We start from the raw sequence: 14,498 nt of genomic DNA, 5'->3' as shown, positions 1-14,498 counted from the left end.
CACACACACACACACACACACACACACACACACACACACACACACACCCTGGTCCCACATTATTATTATAATTCCTATTACCCCTACTCTTAATAATACATAATAATATTAGAATCAGTTACCTCATTCATATCTATCTTAATGACATTCTGGTAGAAATAATTGGAGGACAAGTGGCTGTTTTACTATTCTTTTTTGTATTTGATGTTCTGCAGACTTTTTCAGATGGATAAAATGACTTAAAATTTTTTTTCTCCAATTTTTTTTTAATTTTTAGTTTTCAACATGTACTTCCACAAGATTTTGAGATCCAATTTTCACCCCATCTTGCCCCTCCCCTCACCCCAAGATGGCATGCATTCTGAATACCCTTTCCCCTAGTCTGCTTTCCCTGCTATCTCTCCCCCCTTTCCCCTTCTATTTTCCTGTAGAGCAGGATAGATTTCTGTAGTCCATTTCCTATATTTCTTATTTCCAAGTTGCATGTGAAAACAATTTTTTTAAACATGTGTTTTTAAAACTTTGGGTTCCAAATTTTCTCCCTTCCTCCCTCCCTACCCATCCTTATTGAAAAGGCAAGCAACTCAATATAGGCTATACATGTGTAGTTATGCAAAACACTTCCATAGTAGACATGCTGTGAAAAACTAACTCTATTTCCCTTAATCCTATCCCACCCACCCATTTATTCTATTCTTTCTTTTGACCCTGTCCCTCCTCAGAAGTATTTGCTTCTGATTACCCCCTTTCCCAATCTGCCCTCCTCTCTATCATTCCCCCTACTCTCTTGTCCCCTTCCCCTCCTATTTTCCCGTAGGGTAAGACAGATTTCATACCCAATTGAGTGTGTATGTTATTCCGTCCTTAAGTCAAATCCTATGAGAATAAGATTCACTCATTCCCTCTTACCTTCCCCTGTTTCTCCTCCACTGTAAGAGCCTTTTCTTTTCTGTTTTTTCTGTGAGATAATTTACCCTGTTCTACCTTTCCCTTTCTCCTTCTCCTAGTATAATCTTCTCTCACCCCTTAATTTTATTCTCCAGATATGACCCCTTCATCTTCAACTCACTCTGTGCCCTCTCTCTCTCTCTGTATATATATATATATATTATATGTATGTATGTATATATATACATGTATATATATACATACATACATATAATTTTTTCCCTCCAACTACCCTAATACTGACAAAGGTCTCGTGAGCATCTTTCCATGCAGGAATGTAAACAGTTCAACTTTAATAAGTCTCTTATGATTTCTCTTTCCTGTTTGCCTCTTCATGTTCCACTTGAGTCTTGTATTTGAAAATCAAATTTTCTATTCAGCTCTGGTCTTTTCATCAAGAATGCTTGAAAGTCCTCTATTTCCCTGAATGACCATTTTTTCCCCTGAAGAATTATACTCAGTTTTACTGAGTAGGTGATTCTTGGTTGTAATCTTCTCTCCTTTGCCCTCCAGAATATCATATTCCATGTCCTGCGGTCCCTTAATGTAGAAGCAGCTAAATCTTGTGTTATCCTGATTGTGTTTCCACAATACTTGAATTGTTTCTTTCTGGCTGCTTGTAATATTTTCTCCTTGACCTGGGAACTCTGGAATTTGGCTACAACATTCCTATGAATTTTCCTTTGGGGATCTCTTTCAGGAGGTGATCAGTGGATTCTTTCAATTTCTATTTTGCCCTCTGGTTCTAAAATATCAGGGCAGTTTTCCTTGATCATTTCTTGAAAGATGATGTCTAGGCTCTTTTTTTGATCGTGGCTTTCAGATAGTCCAATAATTTTTAAATTTTCTCTCCTAGATCTATTTTCCAGGTCAGCTGTTTTTTCAATGAGATATTTCACATTGTTTCCTAATTTTTCATTCTTTTGGATTTGTTTTACAGTGTCTTGATTTCTCATAAAGTCACTAGCTTCCAATTGCTCTATTCTAATTTTTAAGGAAGTATTTTCTTCAGTAATCTTTTGGACTTCCTTTTCCATTTGACCAATTTTGCTCTTTAGGGCATTCTTCTCTTCATTGGCTTTTTGGACCTCTTGCCATTTGAGTTAGGCTATTTTTTAAGGTGTTATTTTCTTCAGTATTTTTTTTGGGTCTCCTTTAGCAAGCTGTTAACTTGCTTTTCATGATTTTCTTTCATCACTGTCATTTCTCTTCCCAGTTTTTCCTCTACTTCTCTTACTTGCTTCTCAAAATCCCTTTTGAGCTCTTCCAAGGCCTGGGACTGATTCATATTTTTCTTGGAAGTTTTGGATGTAGGAGCTTTGACTTCATTTTCTTCTTCTGGTTGTATGTTTTGATCTTCTTTGTCACCAAAGTAAGATAATGTAGTCTGACTCTTTTCGCGCTGCTTACTCATGATCCCGACCAATTACTTGAGTTTTAAACTCTTTGTTAAGGTATGAGTCTGTTTCCAATGTGGAGAATGTACTGTCCCAAGCTTTGGGGGTTTGTACAGCTGTTTTCAGAGATACTTCTAGGGACCTGAAAAGTGTCAGTTCTTCCAAGGTGCTATGATAAGGGGGCGAGGTGTTTCCTCTCAACCACCACAACAAACTCCACCACGCCAGCACTTCTCCTTGCCCCAGGACCGCCCCTCAGAACTGTGACCCAGATCCAAGCATGGGAAAAGCAAGAGATTCCTGCCTCAGCCGTGGCCAAGAGATCCTTGCAATCCCCCTCTGATTAGCTTCTCGATTCCCTCGCAGTTTGTGGGCCAGAAGCTCAGGAAACAGCTGGGGCCCTGGGGGTGGTTGAGACCTAGCTCCTTCTCTCATTGCAGTCACAGACTTTTCCCACTGACCATCTAAGCTGTCTTTGGCGTTCATGGGTTGAGAAGTCTGGAAGCCGCCACAGCTGCCGGCAATTCAGTCCTCTGAGGCCTCTGCGCTCCTTTCTCAGCCCAGCGCGATATACCTTTCCCATCAGCCATCCAGGTTGTCTTGGGCTGGAAATTTGTTTTACTCTGTTTTTTTGTGGGTTCTGCTGCTTTAGAATTTGTTTAGAGCCATTTTTTTTATAGGTATTTGGAGGGGTTTGGGGGAGAGCTCTAGCAAGTCACTGCTTTCCCTCCACCATCTTGGCTCTGTCCCCGACTTAAAAAATTAAATAATTAGAAAACAGTATTAGGGTATAGGCATGTCTTTTCTAGACTTATTGGATAGAGCTTTAGGACAAGCCTGATAGTAAACAGAATGACAAGAATGATATATCTTCTTTTGTTCCTAATTGGTTTTAATTTTTTCCCCACTAGGCCTCTATATTTTGAAAACTTTTTATTCCATGTAGTTTGAAGATTATGACTATTCAGTTTTGTTATTTCTAATTATGCCAGCTCATCCTACCAACAAAATCCCCTTATTTTTTATGAGCAAATCCTCATGACTTGACCATTTGTTGACATTGTTGTTGAATTCATATGAATGTCACCCATACAGCATCTTTTGATTCTGTTCTTGAATGCTAGAGAGGAAGAAATTTCAGTTACATTAAGCAAATGCAGTGGCATATGATTGTCAACTTTTACTATTGTTTTGTCAAGTGATTTCTGTTTATTACAAAAGTATTTCTCTAGGCCTTTTTATCATGAGCTCTGAGAACATCTTTAGGGCAGCTAGATGACTCAATAAAAAAAAAATACTGTGCCTGAAGTCAGAAAGACTCATCTTCTGAGTTCAAATATGGTCTCAGATACTTGCTACCTGTATGACTCTGGGCAAGTCACTTAACCCTGTTTGTCTCAATTCCTCATCTGTAAAATGAGCTGGAGAAGGAAATGGCAAACCACTCCAGTATCTTTGCCAAGAAAACCCCAAATGGGGTCATGAAGAGTCAAATACAACTGAAACAACTGAACAATAAGAAATGAGAAGAACTATCAATTTCTTCTTCCTTTTTGATGAAGTGTTCATTTTCCTATAGCTGCCTTGGTATGATGAGTTCTGCATTTTGTTAACATTGTAAAGGTTTGGAGTTGGGCACCTTCTAAATCTGCAGTTATCCATTTTACTGGTCATTGGTTGTTGAATTGTTTATTTTGTTCTTTGAATCTTTGTATTGCCTTAACTTTTTGACTTTTGCTTTTAATTGCTAATAAAGAGGACAAAAAAATTCTGATCTATTTTTATAGATAGGTGGATAGCTAGATAATGGCTAGGTGATAAATAAATAATAGATAATTCATCAAATGCTTACTAGGTGCCAGGTAGGTTGGTAAATGCTAGGGATACAAAAACAAGAAAACAAGATGGCCCCTACTCTCAAGAAGCTTACATTCTAAAGGAAGAGAATAATACCTAACGGAGGGACATAAAAAGGAGGGGATGATGACAGCCCATGAAGGCAAAAAAGTTGGTGAGAAAGTGGTACAGACCAGAGAGTGAACTGGAAGAGAAATGAGCAGTGTAAATGGAGTTCCTCAAGATATGGTGATTCCCTCATTTTACAGATTAGGAAACCAAAACCCAAAGTGATGTGCCCAAGATCACACATGTAGGTTAGTGGCAGAACTAGGATTTGGGCCCAGGTCTTCCTTATTCCAAATCCAGTGTCCTTTTAATGAACCACCATTGACCAGAAGACACTAGAAGCATTTCCATTTTCCCTAGTTTAAAAGGAAAACTTTCGGTTTTTTTTTAGATGATACTTAATTCTAATTGTTCTATTTAATTACAAGGAAGACTAAACACTCTTGTTTACAATTGTCTACAACAGAATAATTAACTATCACCCAGAAAGCCATGTTGGCAATCACACAAGGTGGATTAGAAGCAATTGAGATCCTATTTGAAAAACCTGGAAACCCCAGGATTCTGAAATAGATCTTCCTTGTCTTTATTTATTCATTTTTTAAAAGTTGCCATTAAAATTAATAGCTGTATCAATCATTGGATCAACTCCAAACCCATTTGAAAAACAAAAGTCACAAAACTTCAAATTTTCCTACTTCCTCTGGTTTCTATCAGGCCCTGAATGTTTTCTCATCTCTCACAAAGCTGGACCTCCTGTAGGGAAACACAAAGCTCTGTCATTATAATGGCGGCACCCATTGAGTGAGACAACAGACTTATTAACATTACTGGGAGCCTAAAGCTGCTCTGAACATTGCCTTTTCAAAAAATAAAAATAAATATGCTGCATAGACCTCCTTGGTAATAGTCACTGAACTGTGGAATTAGGAAAATCAGGGGCTTCCATAGTATTGAATCCTGGAACATGGGGCTAATTTAGGCACAAGCAACTTAGAATCAGAGCTTTAAGGAATCTCAGAGGTCATCTGGTGGGATCCTCTCATTTCACAGATGAACAAACTAAGGCCCAGAGAGGTTCAATAGGTTGGCCAAGGTCACACATTAAATGATGGAGCTGGGATTTTAATCAGGATCCTATAATTCCCAAATACAGCATGTTTTCCACAGTGCTAATGGTGGCAATGAGAATTTGGGATGATCTAATGATTCATTAACAAAAAATTTAAGGAACTTTGACTCCCATCCTTCACTTTTCTAACTATAGGCTTTAGGTAAGAGTTCACTTCTGTTGGACTGTGGGCAATTCCCTTGTTCCGCATTGTTAAAAACAAATGCTGAGTCAGGGTAGAGAACCTTGAAGGACCCTTCCATCTCTAACATTAGTTAAGTCTCTGATTCTTATATATAAGCAGCAGCAGCAAGAAAGATGAAAGACAACTAGCTTTGTTGGCTCTATGCTATGGGTGGAAGTCTAGAAACTCACTGTCATACTTTATTTACTACAAGGTATCCTTTTTAGGAAAAGAAGTCCTATTGAATTGACTTCAAAGGAAGTAAATAGAAGCACAAAGATTGTAAAAATGAAAATTTCTAAAGGACACCCTTTCCAAAAACAAGTGAAGATGGGGGGAGAAAAAGGGTTGGTGCCAATTGAAAAGTACTTACTAGGATGCACCTCAAAAGTGGGTGCTGTGCTAACCACTTCCTGATAGAAAGGTGATAGACTAAAGCTGAATAAAGACAGACATTTTTGTACATGACGAATGCAAGAATTTGTTCTGCATATTACAATGGTTTGTTTTTTCTCTCTCTTTTTCTTCCGTTGGAGCATAGGAGAAGACATGTGAGAGAGATAAAATGCTCATTGACCGAAATAAATTAAAATAAAGTAAAAATTTTAAAACTGGAAGAAAATGCTAAATAAATTCTTTGTATTCTGAGAAAATCCATTATCAACTTTTAGATGAGAGGGAGGCCTCAAAATCAGGGTGGCTGCCAAACCAGAGGACATATCAGAACACATTGTCCTTTCTTTTCAGGTGGGAATAAAGACAATGCTCTAAGAAATGTACCCTAGAATGGACAGAAAGGAGATTACTATTATAGTTTCCATGGTAACAATGGTGGGAAGGGGATAAGCCCAGGTCACACTATATCATGGGTTCTTAACCTTTTTTTTGGTATCAGTACTCTGGTGAAAACTATGGACCCCTTCTCAGAATAATAATTGAGGGAAATGCTAAATTTTAGTCATATATATATATATGTATATATATATATATTTCCTATCCAAGTTCAATGCTTGAAATATATACATGTGGATCCCAGTTGAGGAACCTCTGCATTATATTAAAATATTAATAAAAACTATTGTACTGTGATTCTCTCCCCTCTCATCTTTTTTTTTTTTTAATTGACTTAGTGGCCAGATGTGGTGGAGCACACCTGTAATCCTTGCTACTGGGGAGGCTGCAGCTGGTGGATCAGTTGAGCCTAGAGCTCTTCAGCTATTTTACTCCCAGGTATGGCTAATTTACTTATTCAGTGCCATACCAATCAAACTACCAAAAATTGTTTTATAGAGCTAGAAAAAATAATAACAAAATTCATCTGAAAGAACAAAAGGTCCAGAAGATCGAGGGAATGAATGAAAAGAAATGCAAGGGAAGGTGGCCTAGCCATATCATATCTTAAATTGTGTTGCAAAGCAGCAGTCATCAAAACTCCTTGGTACTGGCTAAGAAATAGCATGGTGGATCAGTGGAATAGGTTAGGTACACAGTAGTCCATGACTATGGTATTCTACTTTTGATCTATCCAAAGACCCCAGCTTCTGGAATAAGAAATCACTATTTGACAAAAACTGCTGGGAAAACTGGAAAATAGTATGGCAGAAATGAGGCATAGACCAACATCTCACACCGTATACCAAAATAAAGTCAAAATAAGTACATGATTTAGCCTTTATATCTAAATCACATTGTCTAAATTAAGCCTGGCATCAATATGATGAATCTTGGAGAGCACTGGTGCCACAAGGCTGCCTAAGAAGGAGCAACTGGGTGTAATTCAGAAAAAGATCAGGCCAAAGCTGCCATGCTGATCACAGGTGAGATTGTCTCACGAGTGGCTGCTGCACTAGGTGAGATAGGGAGACTCAGCCAAACCCTACGTGCCCCTCCATCACCTCTGGTCCCATCCAAAAAGTAAAAACAAGCTAGTTCAAGAAATCAAATCAGAAAATAACTAACTAGAATTCTGCCTAGAGGTTTGGTGTAAATGATAACCAGCTTTTGATAAATTCTTTCTACCTTCGAAGTCCTTCAGTCTGGCTCAAATCTATCCCAAATAATCACACATAAATCCCTTTTATGCATTCTCTGCTCCAGCAAAACTGACCACCTTGATGTTCTTCAAACATGACTTTCCTTGTCCTCTCCAAACCTTTGCGTATGACGTCCTGATCACTGAGATATTCTCTCTCTTCCTTTCCTCCTCTTTGTTCCCTTTAAGGATCAACTGTAGCTCAATCTCCTAAGAAAATATCTTTCCTGATTCCCTCAGATGTTGGAACTCCCCATCCCCCAAATTACTTTATTATATAGTATAATATTCTATTATATGATTATGTGAATATAATTACAACATAATATGTTAGTTGTCTTCTGTCCCGATCCCATCCCCAACCCCTGCCATTAGAATGTAAGCTTCTTGAGGATAAGAATTTGATACTTTATTGTTTTTTATCTTTGGATCTTCAGCACTTAGCAGAGTGCTTGGCACATAGTTAGATCTTAATAAATGCTTGTTAAAGTGAATGAAAAACAAGTAAATTTCAATTAAATATTGTTATTTTAAGTTAAACCACTGAGCGTCTGAAACAAACTCATGAACTCCTCTATGAAATCAGGAGACTTGATGTGAGAGGGCAAGAGCAAATGACTATTTTTAAAAGAACATTCTCATAAGTGCTTGGCATATTTCTTGTGAAAGCCTCCTTGTTCTCACATAATTTTTGTGTTAATCAGTGAATAAACTTTTTTTAAATGATTACCATATGCCAGGTACGGTGCTAAGTGCTGGGGAGCAATAAAGAAATAAGTAAACAAATAAACAGATAAACAAAGAAATAAAATTTAAGAAGCAAACAAAAACAAAACAAACAGTCCCCTCAAAGAGCTCACATTTTAATAGGAGAGACATCATGTAAATAACTAGTTACATAGAAGATATACAGAGGAGATGGAAATTACGTAAAAGAGGATAGATAGCATTAGCAGCTGGTGAGGGGATTATGGAATAATATGCCTTTGATGGGTCAAATTTGGAGTAAGGCTGACAAACAGATACAACTTAAGTTAATGCAGCCTGTAGGGTATCATCAATTCTGGACCTTGGTTGATTTGGATTCAGATATTGGAGACCTTTAATAACCAATCTGTGTATGCCTGCCCCAGCTTGAAAACTGAATAAACTTAGGTCTAAGTATTCACATATGCACTGTTTTAACATATCCAGACAAAGAAGAGCATTTATGACTACATTTAACTAGAATAAAAATGAATAGTAAACCAACAAAAATAGTATTTGCCACATTCTTGAAAAAGTACAATTTATAAATGGAGTCTTCCTTAAAGTAGTGTCTATCTAAACCCATCAGCAAGCATTATATGTAATGGGGGTAAGCTAGAAGCATTTCCAGTAAGATCAGGGGTGAAACAAGGATGTCTATTATCACCGCTGTTATTCAATAATGTACTAGAAATATTAGCTTTAGCAACTAGAAAAGAAAAGAGATTGAAGGAATTAGAATAGGCAAAGAAGAAATAAAACTATCACTCTGCAGATGATATGATGACATGCTTAGAGAATCCTAGAAATCAAGTAAAAAACTACTTGAAATAATAAACAACCTTAGCAAAGTTGCAGAATATAAAATAAACCCACATAAATCATTGGCATTTCTATATATTACTAACAAAGCCCAACAGCAAGAGATAGAAAGAGAAATTCCATTTAAAGTTACTGTAGACATTACAAAATATTTGGGAGTCTATCTGCCAAAACAGACTCAGGAACTGTATGAACACAATTACAACATACTTTTCACACAAATAAAGTCTGATCTAAATAATTGGAAAAACATCAGTTGCTCATGTGTAAGCTGAAATAATATAATAAAAATGACAATTCTACCTAAATTAATTTACTTATTCAGTGCCATGCCAATCAAACTACCAAATATTGTTTTATAGAGCTAGAAAAAATAATAACAAAATTCATCTGGAAGAACAAAAGTTTCAGAATATTGAGGGAATGAACGAAAAGAAATGCAAGGGAAGGTGGCCTAACCATATTAGATCTTAAATCGTGTTATAAAGCAGCAATCATCAAAACTACTTGGTACTGGCTAAGAAACAGAGTGGTGAATCATTGGAACAGGTTAGGTACACAGGACACAGTAGTCCATGACTATGGTATTCTACTTTTTGAGTGACCCAAAGACCCCAGCTTCTGGAATAAGAAATCGCTATTTGACAAAAACTGCTGGGAAAACTGAAAAATAGTATGGCAGAAACGAGGTATAAACCAATCTCTTACACAATTTGCCAAAATAAAGTCAAAATGAGTACGTGATTTAGATATAAAGGCTGATATTATAAGCAAACTGGGAGAGCAAAAAGCAGCTTACCTGTCAAATTTATGGAGAACAGAATTTATGACCAAGCAAGAGACAGAGAACAATATGAAATGCAAAATGGATAATTTTGATTACATTAAATTGAAAAGTTTTGCAAAACAAAGCCAACACAACTAAAATCAGGAGAGAAGCAGAAAACTGGGGAAGAATTTTTACAGCCAGTCTCTCTGATAAAGGCCCCATGATGGAAAATGCTGTTCAACTCCAGAAAAAGAACTATGGAGTCTGAATGCAGATTGAAACATATTATTTGCTCTCTCTGTCTCTTTCTCTTTCTCTCTCTGTCTTTTGTTTTTTCTTTCTTTTGGCTTCTCCCATTGTTTCTAATTCTTGTTTACAATATGACTAACGTGAAAATAGGTTTAATATGAATGTATATGTTGAGCCTATATCAAATTACATACCGTCTTGGGGTGGGGGAAGGGGAGAGATGGGGAGAAAACTTGGGACTCAAAATCTTATGGAAATGAATGTTGAAAACTAAAATAAACAAATAAATAAATAAATTTATTTTTAAGAAGTACAATTTCATTCTACTTTTCTTCTATTTAATTAATTTATTTTGATTTATCAACAATCACTTCCATATGCTTTTGAGTTTAAAGTTTTTCTCCCCCTTCCTCCCACCACCCTCCCCAAGATGGTGCACAATCTGATATAGGTTATACATATACATTCTTATTAAACATATTTTCACATTAGTGATGTTATAAGTAAGAATTAGAACCAATAGGAGGAACCATCAGAAAGAGGAAACAAAACTCAACAGAAGAAAAACCAAAGCAAATAGTATGCTTTGATCTGCATTCAAACTTCATAGTTCTTTCTTTGGATGTGGATAGCATTTTCCATCAAGAAGCCTTTGGAGATATCTTAGATCCTTGTATTGTTGGAAAGGTTAAGTTTATGAATATTAGTCATCGCACAACATGGCTGTTACTGTGTACAACGTTCTCTTGTTCTGTTCACTTCACTCAGCATCAGACCATACAAGTCTTTCCAGGTTTTTCTGAAGTCAGCCTGTTCATCATTTCTTAGAGCATGATAGTATTCCATTACATTCATATACTACAACTTGTTCAGCCATTCCCCAATTGATGGGTATCCTCTCAGTTTCCAATTCTTTGCCACCACAAAAAGAGCTACTATAAATATTTTTATACGTGTGGGTCCTTTTCCCATTTGTATGATCTCTTTGAGATATAGCCCTAGAAGCACTATTGCTGGGTCAAAGGGTATGCACATTTTTATAGCCCTTTGGGCATAGTTCCAAATTGCTCTCCAGAATGGTTGAATCAATTCACAACTCCACCAATAATGCATTAGTGTTCCAATTTTCCCCCATCTTCTCCAACAGTTATCATTTTCTTGTTTCGTCATCTTAGTCAATCTGATAAGTGTGATGTGGTATCTCAGAGTTGTTTTGATTTGCATTTTTCTAATCAACAGTGATTTAGAACACTTTTCATATGACTATAGCTGGCTTTAATTTCTTCATCTGAGAACTGCCTGTTCATATCCTTTGACCATTTATCAATTGGGGAATCATTCCACTTTTGACAGCTTGTGCCGTCTTCTAAATTCAAGACTGTGGAGGTGCAGTCAAGGGTACAGTGTCTCTCGATAGTTGGAGGGTACTGTCTCACATGGGTCCTGAGTGTGAAGACTTCAGGAGGGGGGAATCAGTTCCTAAGATTGCCTGCTCCCCCTTCTTATCTTCTCCATACATGCAGTTTTCACTCTCCCTCTCAGATCCTATTTACCTCTCCCTCTTGTGGTTCTCTTTCACCAGATTTTCTATGGCTCTCATTTCCTGCCTCTGCTCTGCACGGTCATGAACCCAGTAGCAACTTCTATTTTTCTTCACCTGCTCAATGAGAGAAAAAAAATTTCTTCCCTGGCCATTTTACAGAAAAAGTGAGAGCGCAGTTCTCCTCAGCCTTGAGAGAAAATTTTCCTTTCCCTGGCTCTTTCCCTGGGAGGAGGGGCAAGAGAGATGCTCTCATCTACTTTGATGGAGAAAAAACTTCTTCACTCCTGCTCAACAGATACAACACAAGAATGAAGCCTAGGATGATGGAGGGAACTACACACAAGCCATCCCCGGGTTTCAGTTAGCCTCCATTTCACAAATAAATGGTCAGAGTAAGCGGACAGTACTGGGTGGCATGGAGGATAGAACATACGGCTGGGGTCAGAGTCCTACATGACTAAAATACCCTAACAACAACAACAAAACTCAGATGTCTATAACACAAAATTACTGCACTGAACTGAAACAGGGACTATATGATATATAGCAGGTTAGACTCTGAGGTCCTTTCCAAATTTCAGATTCTGTGATTCTATACGTAAAAGAGAATAAACGAGAAAATTGAATTGAGATAAAATTGAAAAGTTTTATTTCCAGTTGATTCACAATTACAAAAAAGGGTCTTTTCACTAAGAAATGTGTAGTTTAATCTAGTTGTCACAGGCTGAGATGAGTGAGCACATACCAATGGAAATGCTGTAGTCATTATGATATGAGACAAGATGACATAACTTTTCAATAACCAAAGATGTCAAAACAGAAATAGGACTAGACCTCTTATTTTTTAATTAACAGGGAAATATCACAGAAAGGCTTTGGATTTTTTCTTTTCTCCCCTACCCCTACCAAACTGGTGCAAGAAAACAATGAAGTGCTGTCCTGCTTGACTGCTAGAAGCTATAACTGTCACCAGCTCAAAAGTACCTCAGTATGGAGGAAAAGAGTGTTGGGTTTGGAGTTAGAGAGAATCTGCATTCACATCTCATCTTTGCTCTCATCCTCTTAATATCCCTGGCTTCCTTCTACCACTTTAAACAAGAGGCCTTTCTTGGTCCCCTCTTCCCAAACCCCCATTCACTCTTTGGTTGTCTCCCCAGTTCCCATGGATTCCACTATCATCTCTACTCGAATGGTTGTCACATTTATTTGTCTAGACTTAACCTCTCTCCTGACCTCCATTCTCACACCCCCAACTGCCTATTGGGCATCTCAAACTGGATGTCTCACAGATGTCTTAAGCTCAACATATGAAAAATAGAATTCATTATCTTTCCTCCCAAGCTCTACTCTTTTCCTAACTTCCTTATTACAGTCAGGGGCACCATCCTCCCAGTCACCCAGATGTAACCTAGGTGCATTCCTCAACTATTCACTCTCTCTAACTCCCCTATATTATAATAGTAGTACCACCACCAACAATAACAAAAATAGCTAGAATTTACATAGCACCTACTATGTGCCAGGTACTGTGCTAAATGCTTTGCACATATTTTCTACCTTGACAACATTTCTGTATACACCCCCTTCTCTCCTCTAACACTGCTTCAAACTTGGTGCAAACCTTAATCACTTCATACCTAGACTATTATATTAGCCTGCTAGTGGTTCTTCCTGCCTCAAGTCTCTCCCCTCTGTGATCCTTCTTCCCCTCATTTGCCAAAGTGATCTTCCTAAATCCTAGATCTCACCAAGTCATCCCTTTATTCAAATCAACTCCAATGGTTTACTATTGCCTCTAGGATCAAAACCTCTGTTTGGCTTTTAAATAAAGTTGCTTCTTAGTGCCATGTATCCATCTTCCCCACCCTGCCCAGTCCGTCCCACCTCTATTTGTGATGTAGTGAGTACTGATGTTGATTCTGAGCAGTCAATTTCACTGACTGTCCCCTATGCCTAGAAATCTCTTGTCTTATCATCTCTGCCTTCTGGCTTCCCTGGCATGCTTCAAGTCTCAGTTTCTTCTACAAGAAGCCTTTCCCAATCCCCCTTAATACTGGTGCCTTCCATATATTTATTGTTTCTATCTATTCTGTATATCTCTTATTTACACTGTTCTATGCTTGTTACTCTCCCCCCGCCCCCACTAGATTGTAAGCTCCTCAAGAGCAGGAACTATCTTTTGACTTTCTTTGTATTCCCAAGGCTTAGCACAGAGCCTAGCACATAAGAGGTGCTCAATAAATGTGTTTGATGACTATGAGTAGTACTTTGCCTTCTATGAGGTCACCTTCTTTCTACTCTGTTTTATATCTTGCATGTATGTTGTTTTCTCCCATTAGAATATAAGTTCTATGAGGGTGGGAACTATCTTTTTATATATTTTTATTTTTCCCTTGTATTTATACCCATCAGGCAGCTAAGTGGCAAAGTGGTTAGAGTGCCTGGCCTGGAGTCAGGAAGACTCATCTTTGTGAGTTCAAATCCAGCTTCAGACACTTACTAGCAGTGCAACCCTGGGCAAGTCACTTAATCCTGCTTGCCTCAGTTTCCTCATCTGTAAAATGAACTGGAGAAGGAAATGACAAGCCACTCCAGTATCTTTCCCAAGAAAACCCCAAGTCAGGTCATGAAGAGTTGGACATGACTGAAATGACTAGACAACAACATTTGTATACATCACTTACCATAGAGCCTGACTTATAAGAAGCATTAAACAATGTTCCATCTATCTATCTATCTATCTATCTATCTATCTATCTATCTATCTATCTATCTATCTATCTATCTATCT

This window comes from Vombatus ursinus, unplaced genomic scaffold, assembly GCF_900497805.2.
Source record: "Vombatus ursinus unplaced genomic scaffold, bare-nosed wombat genome assembly UNPS02014781.1, whole genome shotgun sequence".
Taxonomy (NCBI): Eukaryota; Metazoa; Chordata; class Mammalia; order Diprotodontia; family Vombatidae; genus Vombatus; species Vombatus ursinus.
The sequence above is the reverse complement of the archived record's forward strand: the minus strand, read 5'-3'. Positions refer to the sequence as shown.